The following is a 14,633-nucleotide window of genomic DNA, read 5'->3' as shown; positions in this document are numbered from 1 at the left end:
CCACAAATACAAATTACATCTAGACACCGTTGCCCTAGAGCACACAAAAAACTATACATACCTCGGCCTAAACATCAGCGCCACAGGTAACTTCCACAAAGCTGTGAACGATCTGAGAGACAAGGCAAGAAGGGCCTTCTATGCCATCAAAAGGAACATAACATTTGACATACCAATTAGGATCTGGCTAAAAATACTTGAATCAGTTATAGAACCCATTGCCCTTAATGGTTCTGAGGTCTGGGGTCCACTCACCAACCAATAATTCACAAAATGGGACAAACACCAAATTGACTCTGCATGCGGAATTCTGCAAAAACATCCTCAGTGTACAACGTAAAACACCAAATAATGCATGCAGAGCAGAATTAGGCCAATACCCGCTAATTATCAAAATCCAGAAAAGAGCCGTTAAATTCTATAACCACTTAAAAGGAAGCGATTCCCAAACCTTCCATAACAAAGCCATCACCTACAGAGAGATGAACTTGGAGAAGAGTCCCCTAAGTAAGCTTGTCCTGGGGCTCTGTTCACACACACAAACAGACCCCACACAGCCCCAGGACAACAACAACAACAACAACAACAACACAATTAGACCCAACCAAATCATGAGAAAACTAAGAGAGAATTACTTGACACATTGGAAAGAACAAACAAAAAAACAGAGCAAACTAGAATGCTATTTGGCCCTAAACAGAGAGTACACAGTGGCAGAATACCTGACCACTGTGACTGACCCAAACTTAAGGAAAGCTTTGACTATGTACAGACTCAGTGAGCATAGCCTTGCTATTGAGACAGGCCGCCGTAGGCAGACCTGGCTCTCAAGAGAAGACAGGCTATGTGCACACTGCCCACAAAATGAGGTGGAAACTGAGCTGCACTTCCTAACCTCTTGCCAAATGTATGACCATATTAGAGACACATATTTCCCTCAGATTACAGCAATCCACAAAGAATTCGAAAACAAACCCAATTTTGATAAACTCCCTTATCTACTGGGTGAAAAACCACAGTGTGCCATCACAGCTGCAAGATTTGTGACCTGTTGCCACAAGAAAAGGGCAACCAGTGAAGAACAAACACCATTGTAAATACAACCCATATTTATGTTTATTTATTTTCCCATTTGTACTTTAACTATTTGCACATTGTTACAACACTGTATATATACATAATATGACATTTGAAATGTCTTTATTCTTTTGAAACTTCTGAGTGTAATGTTTACTTGTCACGAGTGTCAGTGAAATGCGGTGGAAGAAGTCAGGCGCAGGACACAGAACTCTCGGAAACGTACTTTACTCAGAATGCAAAGAACACGAAACAGAATACCTCCACACAGGGAGGAACTAACCCGCTCACCAACGACACAAAGAAACAATCACACACAAAATCCAAATGAGAGACAGGGGTAAATATATGGCATACAATCAAACATAATGGGGAACAGGTGTAAACAATACAGACTAAACTAGACAAACACCGAAACATCGATCGGCAGCAGCTAGAACTCCGGGGACGACGAACGCCGAAGCCTGCCCGAGCAAGGAGGAGGAGCAGCCTCGGCAGAATCCGTGACATTACTGTTAATATTTATTGTTTATTTCACTTTTGTTTACTATCTACACGCGTTTCCCATGCCAATAAAGCCCTTGAATTGAATTGAATTGAATTGAATTGAATTGAATTGAATTGAGAGAGAGAGAGAGAGAGAGAGAGAGAGAGAGAGAGAGAGAGAGAGAGAGAGAGAGAGAGAGAGAGAGAGAGAGAGAGAGAGAGAGAGAGAGAGAGAGAGAGAGAGAGAGAGAGAGAGAGAGAGAGAGAGACTGCTGATAGTTGATGGCGTCCTCATTGTATTCAAACTGGTTAGGGGGAGGCTTAAGCCTTCAGCATGATTCGGTCCGGCTGGCACCTAGTCGAACTTGGCTACGCAAACCGAATGAGTGTGCTTGCATACTACCTTCAAAGACGGAAATAGTACTGTTTGTCCAACTTGAGACGCAGTTGACAAGTCAAGTAAAAAAAAAAAAACTGAATTAATCTAAGATAACGTTTTTGCATAGAATATCATAGTCACGCACTTTTACCTCTAACTAAGCATTTTTCAAGTGAAAAAATTATACGATTAGTCTCTCGTTGAATGACAGCAAACATTTAATTGACAAATCCCTTTTGTTGACAAATCACCGGCCAGACCTTTGTTTTGAGAACAAAAGATATCTCAGTTCCAAGGTCTCAGCTTAAAGAGAAGAAGCCTTGTGAGGTATTGGTCTGTCACATGTTATGAACCAGTATTGGTCGGTCACATGAATGAACAAAACTGTAATGATGAATTAATTATGCTAAATCATGCAAATATAACTTGTCTGTGTGTAGCCGTATATAAGACAACTGCTGGGACTGCCCCAGCAGAGCTCCTGGTTGACAGCGCGCTGACAATAAACAATGACTAATTTAAGATTTACTTTGAGTGTCCCTAGTGGTAATTTCCATGACATGGTGTAGAATTTCCACGACAATATACAGTACCAGTCAAAAGTTTGGACACACCTACTCATTCAAGGGATTTCTTTATTTTAACTATTTTTTACATTGTAGAATAATAGTGAAGACATCAAAACTATGAAATAATAATAATAATAATAATAATAATAATAATATGCCATTGGAATCATGTAGTAACCCAAAAAGTGTTAAACAAATCAAAATATATTTTCAAATAGCCACCCTTTGCCTTGATTACAGCTTTGCACACTCTTGGCATTCTCTCAACCAGCTTCACCTAGAATAATTTTCCAACAGTCTTGAAGGAGTTCCCACATATGCTGAGCACTTTTTGGCTGCTTTTCCTTCACTCTGCCGTCTGACTCATCCCAAACCATCTCAATTGGATTGAAGTCGGGGGATTGTGGAGGCCAGGTCATCTGATACAGCACTCCATCACTCTCCTTCTTGGTAAAATAGCCCTTACACAGGCTGGAGGTGTGTTGGGTCATTGTCCTGTTGAAAAACAAATGATAGTCACACTAAGCCCAAACCAGATGGGATGGCGTATCGCTGCAGAATGCTGTGGTAGCCATGCTGGTTATGTGTACCTTGAATTCTAAATAAATCACAGACAGTGACAGCAAAGCACCTCCACACCATAACACTTCTTCCTCCATTCTATACGGTAGGAACTACACATGCAGAGATGATCCGTTCACCCACACCACGTCTCACAAAGGCACGGCAGTTGGAACCAAAAATCTCCAATTTGGACTCCAGACCAAAGGACAAATTTCCACCGGTCTAATGTCCATTGCTCATGTTTCTTGGCCCAAGCAGGTCTCTTCTTCTTATTGGTGTCCTTTAGTAGTGGTTTCTTTGCAGCAATTTGACCATGAAGCCCTGATTCGCACAGTCCACTCTGAGCAGTTGATGTTGAGATGTGTCTGTGACTTGAACTCTGTGAAGCATTTATTTGGGCTGCAATTTCTTAGGCTGGTAACTCTAATGACCTTATCCTCTGCAGCAGAGGTAACTCTGGGTCTTCCATTCCTGTGGCGGTCCTCATGAGAGCCAGTTTCATCATAGCGCTTGATGGTTTTTGCAACTGCACTTGAAGAAACTTTAAAAGTTATTGACATTTTACGGATTGACTGACCTTCATGTCTTAAAGTAATGATGGACTGTAATTTCTCTTTGCTTATTTGAGCTGTTCTTCCCATAATATGGACTTGGTCTTTTACCAAATAGGGCCATCATTACTAGACAGCCATTTTCAAGTCTTGCCATAGATTTCCAAGCCGATTTAAGTCAAAACTGTAACTAGGCCACTCAGGAACATTCAATGTTGTCTTGGTAAGAGACTCCTGTGTATTTGGCATTGTATACACAACTTATGATGTGGGAACTGGCACCTAGACCAATATCAAATAAATGAAATGTATAAATACACTTGTAATGCTTGTTATTTTGACCATTGCAACTGTCAACACCTGGGGGGGAAATACAATGTAGCACACACAGACGTTTATGTAAATGATTAATGAGATACACAGTATATAACAGCATGGGAATGGCATTTGTTTTGGGGGGGTATTAGCAATGCATTCAGCTAACAAGTGATTGTGCAAGACAAGACTAACCTAGAGGTAACAGTTAGGATGTATCAAATCATATCAGGAAAGGGTTACATAAAATATGTAGTCAACACATAATCAATCATTAGTTTATGATAAAACAGGTTCAATCAAACAATCACTTTATTCACTGTTTTTTGTCTGTCTTGTGAGGGATAATGTTTGATAAACACCTGTCAAACAGACAACCTCTTAGGTAATTGTGCCATTTGAAGCATTTGGGATGGGCAGGATCCTTCACAGCGGTGCATGTATTTTCCTGTCAGTGTGGAGACGGTTGTAGACACAACATGGACCAATAGCTGCAGCCACCTCTTCCAGTTCAGCTTGAGTTAGTGGTGTGTGGCATCCACCAGCTCACCCATGCAAAGGGAAAAAAACTAACCAGTAATACATTTAAGACCTTTAGTGATACTGAGAGCATCAACATGTTTTGCAATGTTGTCCAGATAAAACAAAAGTTGTCCGTCTACTTTAAAGTTGGTAACAGATAAATGCTAAATTATCAACATGGTAACTACAGTTGTGATCATTGTAAAGTTATATCGTACCCTAATATTGGAAAAAATACATGTTGAATTGAGTAGGTAACTGCCCCGTCAGTGGTTTATCAGATTCACTTTTGACATTCAACATGAATGAATTGGAGACATTCATTAGAACAATTAACACATTTAACATAGCAAAGAGCCAACTGGCTACATAGACAGACTGGAATACAGATAGCTAGGCTAGCTAGCCATAAAGATAAACAACTTCAGTTACTATGGTGGCTAGCTAACTCTTTAAAACCCTTCTAATTATCCATGGGATTTTCAGCGGTTAGCTTCACCCACGGTTGGCTGTGTGTGAACTACAATTGCGACGCTGTTTTAACGTTTAGAAACGTAAATAATAATCGCTTGCAGAACGTTTTTGAAAACATATGCTGATATACCCCTTATCTTTCATATCAGCGAGAAATAATCTTTCAACAACAAAACAATACTTACTGTAGCAGTTTTGCACAGATCCATAAACTGTGTGTGCTTCCGGTTGACGAACTACACTTCCCCCCAGTTACGCTTACACACAGGTGTGCTGAGCACGCTAGATAGCTAATTAGCACAGGTGGCTGCCTATGTCTTCCATAAACAAGTGATGTATCATGGAGATATGGCAGTGTTGGAACACTAACCCTAAACCTATAAAGGTGTGTAGTAATTTAACCTTTTGGTTTTTGAAAATGATTTATCGCTGACATGAAAGATACGTTCTTTACGTTTCCAAAACCATACAGCAAGCAATGCATTTTAATGATCAGAGCGAGCGTCGGGGATCTTAACAAAACTCCCCCGGCCAGAAGATACTATCGTCAATAGGCGATAAAACAGTTAGCATCTATGAATGAGTTAGTGGCTAGCTAGAAAAACGATTAGCTAAATGTAGTTACAAACTCCAAAACAGCACATACATATGAAGCTGCATTTAGACATGAAATTCATAACAAGTTCATAACATAACTAAAAGGTTATCAATAAGCATCTTAACTGTAGACATGTAATACAGGCTAAACACGAAAGGTCTACTGTCACAACAGCTAGTGAGCTACCAGCCTGAATGTCCTTTAGCTAGCTAGCTAGCATTCACATGCTTATGTCTTCGTTTACATGTCATTTGTGGGGGATACTTGCTGATACAGACCTGAAATTAATTGACAGGAAAGCACCATCAGATTAGTGTCTTTTACTGTATAGGCTTCATGAGTTGTGAAGCCAGGAGGCTTTGCATCAGTGAATTCCTGGAGTAGCTGCGCCCTCTACTGGACACTTGGTGAACCTAACCAAACCAGTCAATTTACACTTTGTTGCATCTGCATCAACAAATCATACAAGCATAGCTAATTGCCTTCAATAGGCTATACATATTAATGAATACTCTAAACATCACATTGAAGAAATGTATCGTTAGTGTGAGCGTTTTGAAATAAATATTGAAACAGTAGCCTACGAATTACCAATAAAAAAGCCCCACTCATAGTCTTTGTAAATTAAACGGAACTAGTTTTGATAGTGTGTGGAACACAAGCCTACCAAATACAATACCACCAGTGAGTTTATATCATACAAGCGCAGCTAATTGCATTCTGAGGTCAAGAGTTAAAAATATGTTTTTTTAAATTCCACCACTTTATAATATAACCAGTTATACTACGACTACCAGACTGCATTTCCCCTCCCAGGATACAATGCTCTGCCTAAGCCTGTTAGTTAGCTGGCTAACGTTAGCAATTAACAAGCCCAGCCGAAGTTTAAATATATATTCCACATTACTTTTGGGTTATAATCATATTGTAATGCTCGCATGAATATAATGCTGAATATTTGTTCATACCATTGTCACCAATCAAATGCATTACACTCAAAATAATTTGAATTCAGATGCTAATCTGGCTGACAACACTAGCTAGCTAAGCTAGCTAACTAACCAAACCTATTATGATGGTTAGCTAGCATGCTAGCTAGCCCAACTGCTACATTCAGAATAATTGTGTTTGCAAAAATAATAGCTGAGTTTAATCTTAGCGAATGTCTTAAACAACCGTCCAAAACAACATAAAAGCCTGTTAGAACAAAACATTTATTATTAAATTTACAGGCAAAATGGTAATCACTATGGAATCCGTCCAGTTGAGGAGCATCCAGTTGAGCAGTGGTTCTCCCTGACGGAGACGTCCTCGCATCCCGTTAAACATCTATGTCTCTCACAGACAGAAGTACCTTTGGCTCTGCTGTCCATCCAGCTTGTTTCACTTCCGCATCCAGCTCAACATCCACTCAGGGGCTCCGCCTGTTAAGTGCTGCTCTACTGATCTGAGGTCAGTGCCAGGTAGCACTTTGGCAAATCAATAACCTAACCCACTAGGTCTCTCCAGGACACAGGCCTTATTGACCACCAGTATTTTATTTATTTTATTTATTTCACCTTTATTTAACCAGGTAAGGCAGTTGAGAACAAGTTCTCATTTACAACTGCGACCTGGCCAAGATAAAGCAAAGCAGTGCAATAAAAACAGCAACACAGAGTTACATATGGGGTAAAACAAAACATAAAGTCAAAAATACAACAGAAAATATATATACAGTGTGTGCAAATGTAGCAAGTTATGGAGGCAATGTAGCAAGTTATGGAGGTAAGGCGATAAATAGGCCATAGTGCAAAAAAATTACAATTAGTATTAACACTGGAATGATAGATGTGCAAATAGAGATACTGGGGTGCAAATGAACAAAATAAATAACAATATGGGGATGAGGTAGTTGGGTGGGCTAATTTCAGATGGGCTGTGTACAGGTGCAGTGATCGGTAAGGTGCTCTGACAACTGATGCTTAAAGTTAGTGAGGGAGATAAGAGTCTCCAGCTTCAGAGATTTTTGCAGTTCGTTCCAGTCATTGGCAGCAGAGAACTGGAAGGAATGGCGGCCAAAGGAGGTGTTGGCTTTGGGGATGACCAGTGAGATATACCTGCTGGAGCGCATACTACGGGTGGGTGACCAATGAGCTAAGATAAGGCGGGGATTTGCCTAGCAGTGATTTATAGATGGCCTGGAGCCAGTGGGTTTGGCGACAAATATGTATGGCTCCAAACCTTTCTAAGCCCGCGACAGCACAGGGGCAGAACATGGTTTTTCTGATTATTAGGTCTGGCAGGTGAGCCAATTTCATAATGTCAGTCAACATATCCACACAATGGAGGGGTGACAGGATCGAAAGACAAGCAGTTCATTTTTATGAGGCGCCTGTACTTTACTGGGAAGTAGCAACATTGAGTCCTGAGCATCCTGTGGGTTCCGGCCAATCACACAATAGAATGGGCGGCATAAACAGACATTTCCTCTGAACTCCTCGTGTTCCACTACTCTCTCTGTTCTACAGGCTAAGGCATTAGTGGTGAACCCAGAGGATAAATGCAGATGAGATGAAGAAAGGGGAGAAAGAGGATAGCAGGCGAGTAAAGAGGACAGATGAGGAGAGCATAGGTAGTGAGGGAGAGTAGGGGAGAAGGGAAAGGATTTGATTTGATAACCGGGGTGAGAAGAAAGGATACATTAATTGCTGTGTTCCCTCCGACATTCAGACCTGTGTGTGTGTGTATGTGTGTGTGTGTGTGTGTGTGTGTGTGTGTGTGTGTGTGTGTGTGTGTGTGTGTGTGTGTGTGTGCGTGTGTGTGTGTGTGACAGAGTCACTGAGCTGTGGGATTATTGATTGCTTTATAAAACGAAGTAAATCTAATTGAGTGTAATGAAAATAATATTTCCCTAATTGATTTAGCACCTCAGGTATAAACAGAGCATGTTCAATCAGAGGGACATGCAGGGAGATAGAGGCAACAATGAACCACTCTTAGCATCATAACACTTCTAACTGGGGACATGTGTCAATGTAATGAATTTAATTGAGATATCATTGTCTGTGCTGTTGACCTGAATTGATAAAAGCACACAATTTGTTAAAGGCCCAGTGGAGTAAAAATCTAGATTTTCCAGTGTTATATACAGTGGGGAAAAAAGTATTTAGTCAGCCACCAATTGTGCAAGTTCTCTCACTTAAAAAGATGAGAGAGGCCTGTAATTTTCATCATAGGTACACGTCAACTATGACAGACAAATTGAGATTTTTTTTCTCCAGAAAATCACATTGTAGGATTTTTAATGAATGAATTTATTTGCAAATTATGGTGGAAAATAAGTATTTGGTCACCTACAAACAAGCAAGATTTCTGGCTCTCACAGACCTGTAACTTCTTCTTTAAGAGGCTCCTCTGTCCTCCACTCGTTACCTGTATTAATGGCACCTGTTTGAACTTGTTATCAGTATAAAAGACACCTGTCCACAACCTCAAACAGTCACACTCCAAACTCCACTATGGCCAAGACCAAAGAGCTGTCAAAGGACACCAGAAACAAAATTGTAGACCTGCACCAGGCTGGGAAGACTGAATCTGCAATAGGTAAGCAGCTTGGTTTGAAGAAATCAACTGTGGGAGCAATTATTAGGAAATGGAAGACATACAAGACCACTGATAATCTCCCTCGATCTGGGGCTCCACGCAAGATCTCACCCTGTGGGGTCAAAATGATCACAAGAACGGTGAGCAAAAATCCCAGAACCACACGGGGGGACCTAGTGAATGACCTGCAGAAAGCTGGGACCAAAGTAACAAAGCCTACCATCAGTAACACACTACGCCGCCAGGGACTCAAATCCTGCAGTGCCAGACGTGTCCCCCTGCTTAAGCCAGTACATGTCCAGGCCCGTCTGAAGTTTGCTAGAGTGCATTTGGATGATCCAGAAGAGGATTGGGAGAATGTCATATGGTCAGATGAAACCAAAATATAACTTTTTGTTAAAAACTCAACTCGTCGTGTTTGGAGGACAAAGAATGCTGAGTTGCATCCAAAGAACACCATACCTACTGTGAAGCATGGGGGTGGAAACATCATGCTTTGGGGCTGTTTTTCTGCAAAGGGACCAGGACGACTGATCCGTGTAAAGGAAAGAATGAATGGGGCCATGTATCATGAGATTTTGAGTGAAAACCTCCTTCCATCAGCAAGGGCATTGAAGATGAAACGTGGCTGGGTCTTTCAGCATGACAATGATTCCAAACACACCACCCGGGCAATGAAGGAGTGGCTTCGTAAGAAGCATTTCAAGGTCCTGGAGTGGCCTAGCCAGTCTCCAGATCTCAACCCCATAGAAAATCTTTGGAGGGAGTTGAAAGTCTGTGTTTCCCAGCGACAGCCCCAAAACATCACTGCTCTAGAGGAGATCTTCATGGAGGAATGGGCCAAAATACCAGCAACAGTGTGTGAAAACCTTGTGAAGACTTACAGAAAACGTTTGACCTGTGTCATTGCCAACAAAGGGTATATAACAAAGTATTGAGAAACTTTTGTTATTGACCAAATACTTATTTTCCACCATAATTTGCAAATAAATTCATAAAAAAATCCTACAATGTGATTTTCTGGAATTTTTTTTCTCATTTTGTCTGTCATAGTTGACGTGTACCTATGATGAAAATTACAGGCCTCTCTCATCTTTTTAAGTGGGAGAACTTGCACAATTGGTGGCTGACTAAATACTTTTTTCCCCCACTGTATACTGTATATTTCCACACTATGAGGTTGGAATAATACTGTGAAATTGTGAAAATTATGATAATGCCCTTTTTGTGTAAGAGCTGTTTGAAAAGACAGCCTGAAATTTCAGCCTCGTTTTGGTGGAATTGAGTTTTTACCGCCATCACCAGGCAGTAAATTAGGTAATAGACCAATAAGAAAGAGTTCCAAACCGAAAACAGCTAGTTTTCAGTTTTCCCCTCCCCACTCAGACCACTCCCAATCTGTCCTAGCTAGAGAAATTGTTCTTTGCTAATGTAATGGGGGTCAGTGTGCAGCAAACAGCTTAGCTTCCTCCACTGTCCGACTGCTCCACACTGGGCTCGAACCTGTGATCTCTGCTTCGCAACACATGTGATTGGCCGTCTGGCAGTTCTGGCAAATGACATATTTTATTGAGGTGGGCTGGTCAAAATTCACACAAAGAATATATATATATATATATATAAACAAAACAATTATGGACATGGCTGGCGGCCCATGGGCCTGTTTTTTCATGACTTTTGCGTTATTTCTCTGTTGTCATAATCATCTATGTTGAGCATTTGGCTGACCAGTGGGCAACGGCCGGCCTGCCTACCAAGATGGCCTCAAGAGCCCTTTTTTTGGCCTCAAACTTTTTTGGCACCACCTTTCCATTTTAATTTTTTGACTGAGTGACTGACAGAGAGTCAGAGCTGGTCTCACTCTCTTTGTTGATCAATTTGCGCCATCTGAGCTGAGCTGAGCTGAGGTGGCACAAATTCACATTCAAAGTCACGCACATCATCAAACGCACATCATCAAAGAGAATGATACCCGCTCTGACTCTCTGTCAGTCACTCAGTCAAAAAATAAAAATGGAAAGGTGGTGCCAAAAAAGTTTGAGACCAAAAAAAAGGGCTCTTGAGGCCAATGCTGCTAAATGTACAAGCATTTCGCTACACCCACAATAACATCTGCTAAATATGTGTATGGGACCAATACAATTAAATGTGTGAAATTAACCAATTTATTTGCTAAAAGTTCTGGTTCTGCTGGTCCGAGTGCTGTGTCTGTGTCTGAAAAATGACAGATCAGCTGCTGTGGTGCAGTCGAGGTAGGAAGAAAACCGAGAAAGACACACTCACGCACACTGACACAGCTCATGTAGCAAACTGCTGCCAGTTAGGCCTAAAATTGGCTGTATATTGTATGGAATATATTTCATACCTACTATAGTAGGCTAATTAGGGAAGGGGGATTCGGGGGAACATTTAGACAATAGGCTACTTAGGATATAGACTAACAAGTTGTTAGATTGGCTTTTATAACACATAGGTAAGGCAATAGCATCTACTAGACATATACTGTATACAGTGCGTTTTACTAAACACAAGTCATCATGTATTACAATAAAGGTCAATTCGGGGGCAGTGTATTTAAATTATTTTATCGATGTTTATTCGATTCTGATTCGCAGTCTCTTCAGCCCAGCTGGTGGGTTTATGAGCTGTAGTAACTAGTGACTCTAGTGTCGGATTACATTACACAGCCACCATCACTGAAGGCTGGAAAGTCCCACCTATATCCCCTTTATTTCATTCGCTGAAAGGCCTGTCACTTCTTGGCAGAAATATATGCATACATGCACGACACTGTCAAACGAAGCCCAACGCTGGAAATCTATTTGCATCCACATAAACTAGTCCCGGCATCGTTCTTTGACAAACAGAGAAGGTTGAATATTGACTTCAATAGAAGAAAACAGAGAGAGAGGGAGAGAAAGAGACTGCCCGTTCCTTAATGTAGTCTTTGGCTGTATTATACAGCCAAAACATGAAGGAACTGGCAGTCTCTCTCTCTCTCTTTGTCTCTCTCCATTTTCTTCTATTGAATTATATGTCGCCTAATATTTAAACACTTAGCTAAATGGGTAGGGGGGAACACTTGACATGCACTAATTTACAATATGTAGTTAGGCTGTTATAAGGTATTAAACAAGCCAATGGTCATCTATAAGGCAGTGATTTTCTTATTTGTTTATTCATTCACAACTAGGATGGGTAACACTTTATTTTAAGGGTCCATAATAAACCATTTATAAGGAATTTATAAATTGTGTGTTCACCATTTATTAATCATTACTCCCACAATAATAAAACATTTACTAATCATTAGTTTAAAAAAATGTATTTTTGCAGTCCCTGGTAAAATAACAAGCACACAACACAGGATGTTTAAGGAAATATATACATGTGTGAATAACTAGCTTACTAATATTTACAAATGGGGCAGTAATGATTAATAAACGGTGAGCAAACGTTGTTAATGACTTATACATTATTTATTATGGACTCTTAAAATAAAGTGTTACCCAGCACAGAACAGACAGCTCAGCTGCTGCTGCAGTCAAGTGTAGTGGACATATGGAGAAAACAGAGAGAGAGAGAGAGAGAGAGAGAGAGAGGGAGAGACATGTACTTCCAGTTTATTTATATTTTGGCTCTGTATTATATACAGTGTATTCGGAAAGTATTCAGACCCCTTGACTTTTTCAACATTTTGTTACATCACAGCCTTATTCTAAAATTGATGAAATTGTTTTTTTTTCCCTCATCAGTTTACACACAATATGCAGAAAGTGCTGATGTTGATTGTCAGTCATGGGTACTGAGTGTAATTTGGGATATTTCCCTCTTTTTGTCACTTACTCACTCTTCCCCTTTCCCTGCACTGCTAGTGCGGTTATTCGGGGTGATGTCACTGTAGTATTAACCCACATCCAGTCACTGTGTCACTGCAGACTCAGTGACAGTGTGTGTGTGTATGTGTGCATGTGTCTGTGTATGTGAGTGTCTGTGAGAGAGAGAGAGAGAGAGAGAGAGAGAGAGAGAGAGAGAGAGAGAGAGAGAGAGAGAGAGAGAGAGAGAGAGAGAGAGAGAGAGAGAGAGAGAGAGAGAGAGAGAGAGAGAGAGAGGGAGAGACATGTACTTCCAGTTTATTTATATTTTGACTCTGTATTATATACAGTGTATTCGGAAAGTATTCAGACCCCTTGACTTTTTCAACATTTTGTTACATCACAGCCTTATTCTAAAATTGATGAAATTGTTTTTTTTTCCCTCATCAGTTTACACACAATATGCCATAACGACAAAGCAAAAACTGGTTTTTAGAAACGTTTTCAAACTGAAATATGACATTTACGTAAGTATTCAGACCCTTTACTCAGTACTTGGTTAAAGCACCTTTGGCAGCAATTACAGCCTCAAGTATTCTTGGGTATGGCACTATCAGCTTGGCACGCCTGTATTTGGGGAGTTTCCATTTTTCTCTGCAGATCCTCCCAAGCTCTGTCAGGTTGGATGGGGAGCGTCGCTGCACAGCTATTTTCAGGTCTCTCCAGAGATGTTCGATCGGGTTCAAGTCCGGGCTCTGGCTGGGCCACTCAAGGACATTCAGAGACTTGTCCTGAAGCCACTCCTGCGTTGTCTTGGCTGTGTGCTTAGGGTTGTCCTGTTGGAAGGGGAACCTTCACCGCAGTCTGAGGTCCTGAGCGCTTTGGAGCAGGTTTTCATCAAGGATCTCTCTGTACTTTGCTCCATTCATCTTTTCCTCGATCCTGACTAGTCTCCCAGTCCCTGCTGCAGAAAAACATCCCACAGCATGATGCTGCCACCACCATGCTTCACTGTAGGGATGGTGCCAGGTTTCCTCCAGACGTGAAGCTTGGAATTCAGGCCAAAGAGTTCAATCTTAGTTTCATCAGACCAGATAATTTTGTTTCTCATGGTCTGAGAGTCCTTTAGGTGCCTTTTGGCAAACTCCAAGCGAGCTGTCATGTGCCTTTTACTGAAAAGTGCTGCAGAGGTGGTTGTCCTTCTGGAAAGTTCTCCCTTCACCACAGAGGAACTCTAGAGCTCTGTCAGAGTGACCATTGGGTTCTTGGTCACCTCCCTGACCAAGGACCTTCTCCCCGATTGCTCAGTTTGGCCTGGCGGCCAGCTCTAGGAAGAGTCTTGGTGGTTCCAAACTTCTTCCATTTAAGAATGATGGAGGCCACTGTGTTCTTTGGGACCTTTAATGAGGCAGACATTTTTTGGTACCCTTCCCCAGATCTGTGGCTCGACACAATCCTGTCTCGGAGCTCTACGGACAATTCTTTCGACCTCACGGCTTGGTTTTTGCTCTGACATGCACTGTCAACTGTGGGACCTTATATAGACAGGTGTGTGCCTTTCCAAATCATGTCCAATCAATTTAATTTACCACAGGTGGACTCCAATCAAGTTGTAGAAATATCTCAAGGATGATCAATGGAAACAGGATGCACCTGAGCTCAATTTATTGTCAGTGGGTGCTGTAGGTGGGTGTGGTG

The sequence above is a fragment of the Coregonus lavaretus genome, assembly GCF_964263955.1.
Source record: "Coregonus lavaretus genome assembly, chromosome: 2".
NCBI classification, from domain to species: Eukaryota; Metazoa; Chordata; class Actinopteri; order Salmoniformes; family Salmonidae; genus Coregonus; species Coregonus lavaretus.
Note: the sequence above shows the minus strand (reverse complement) of the source record.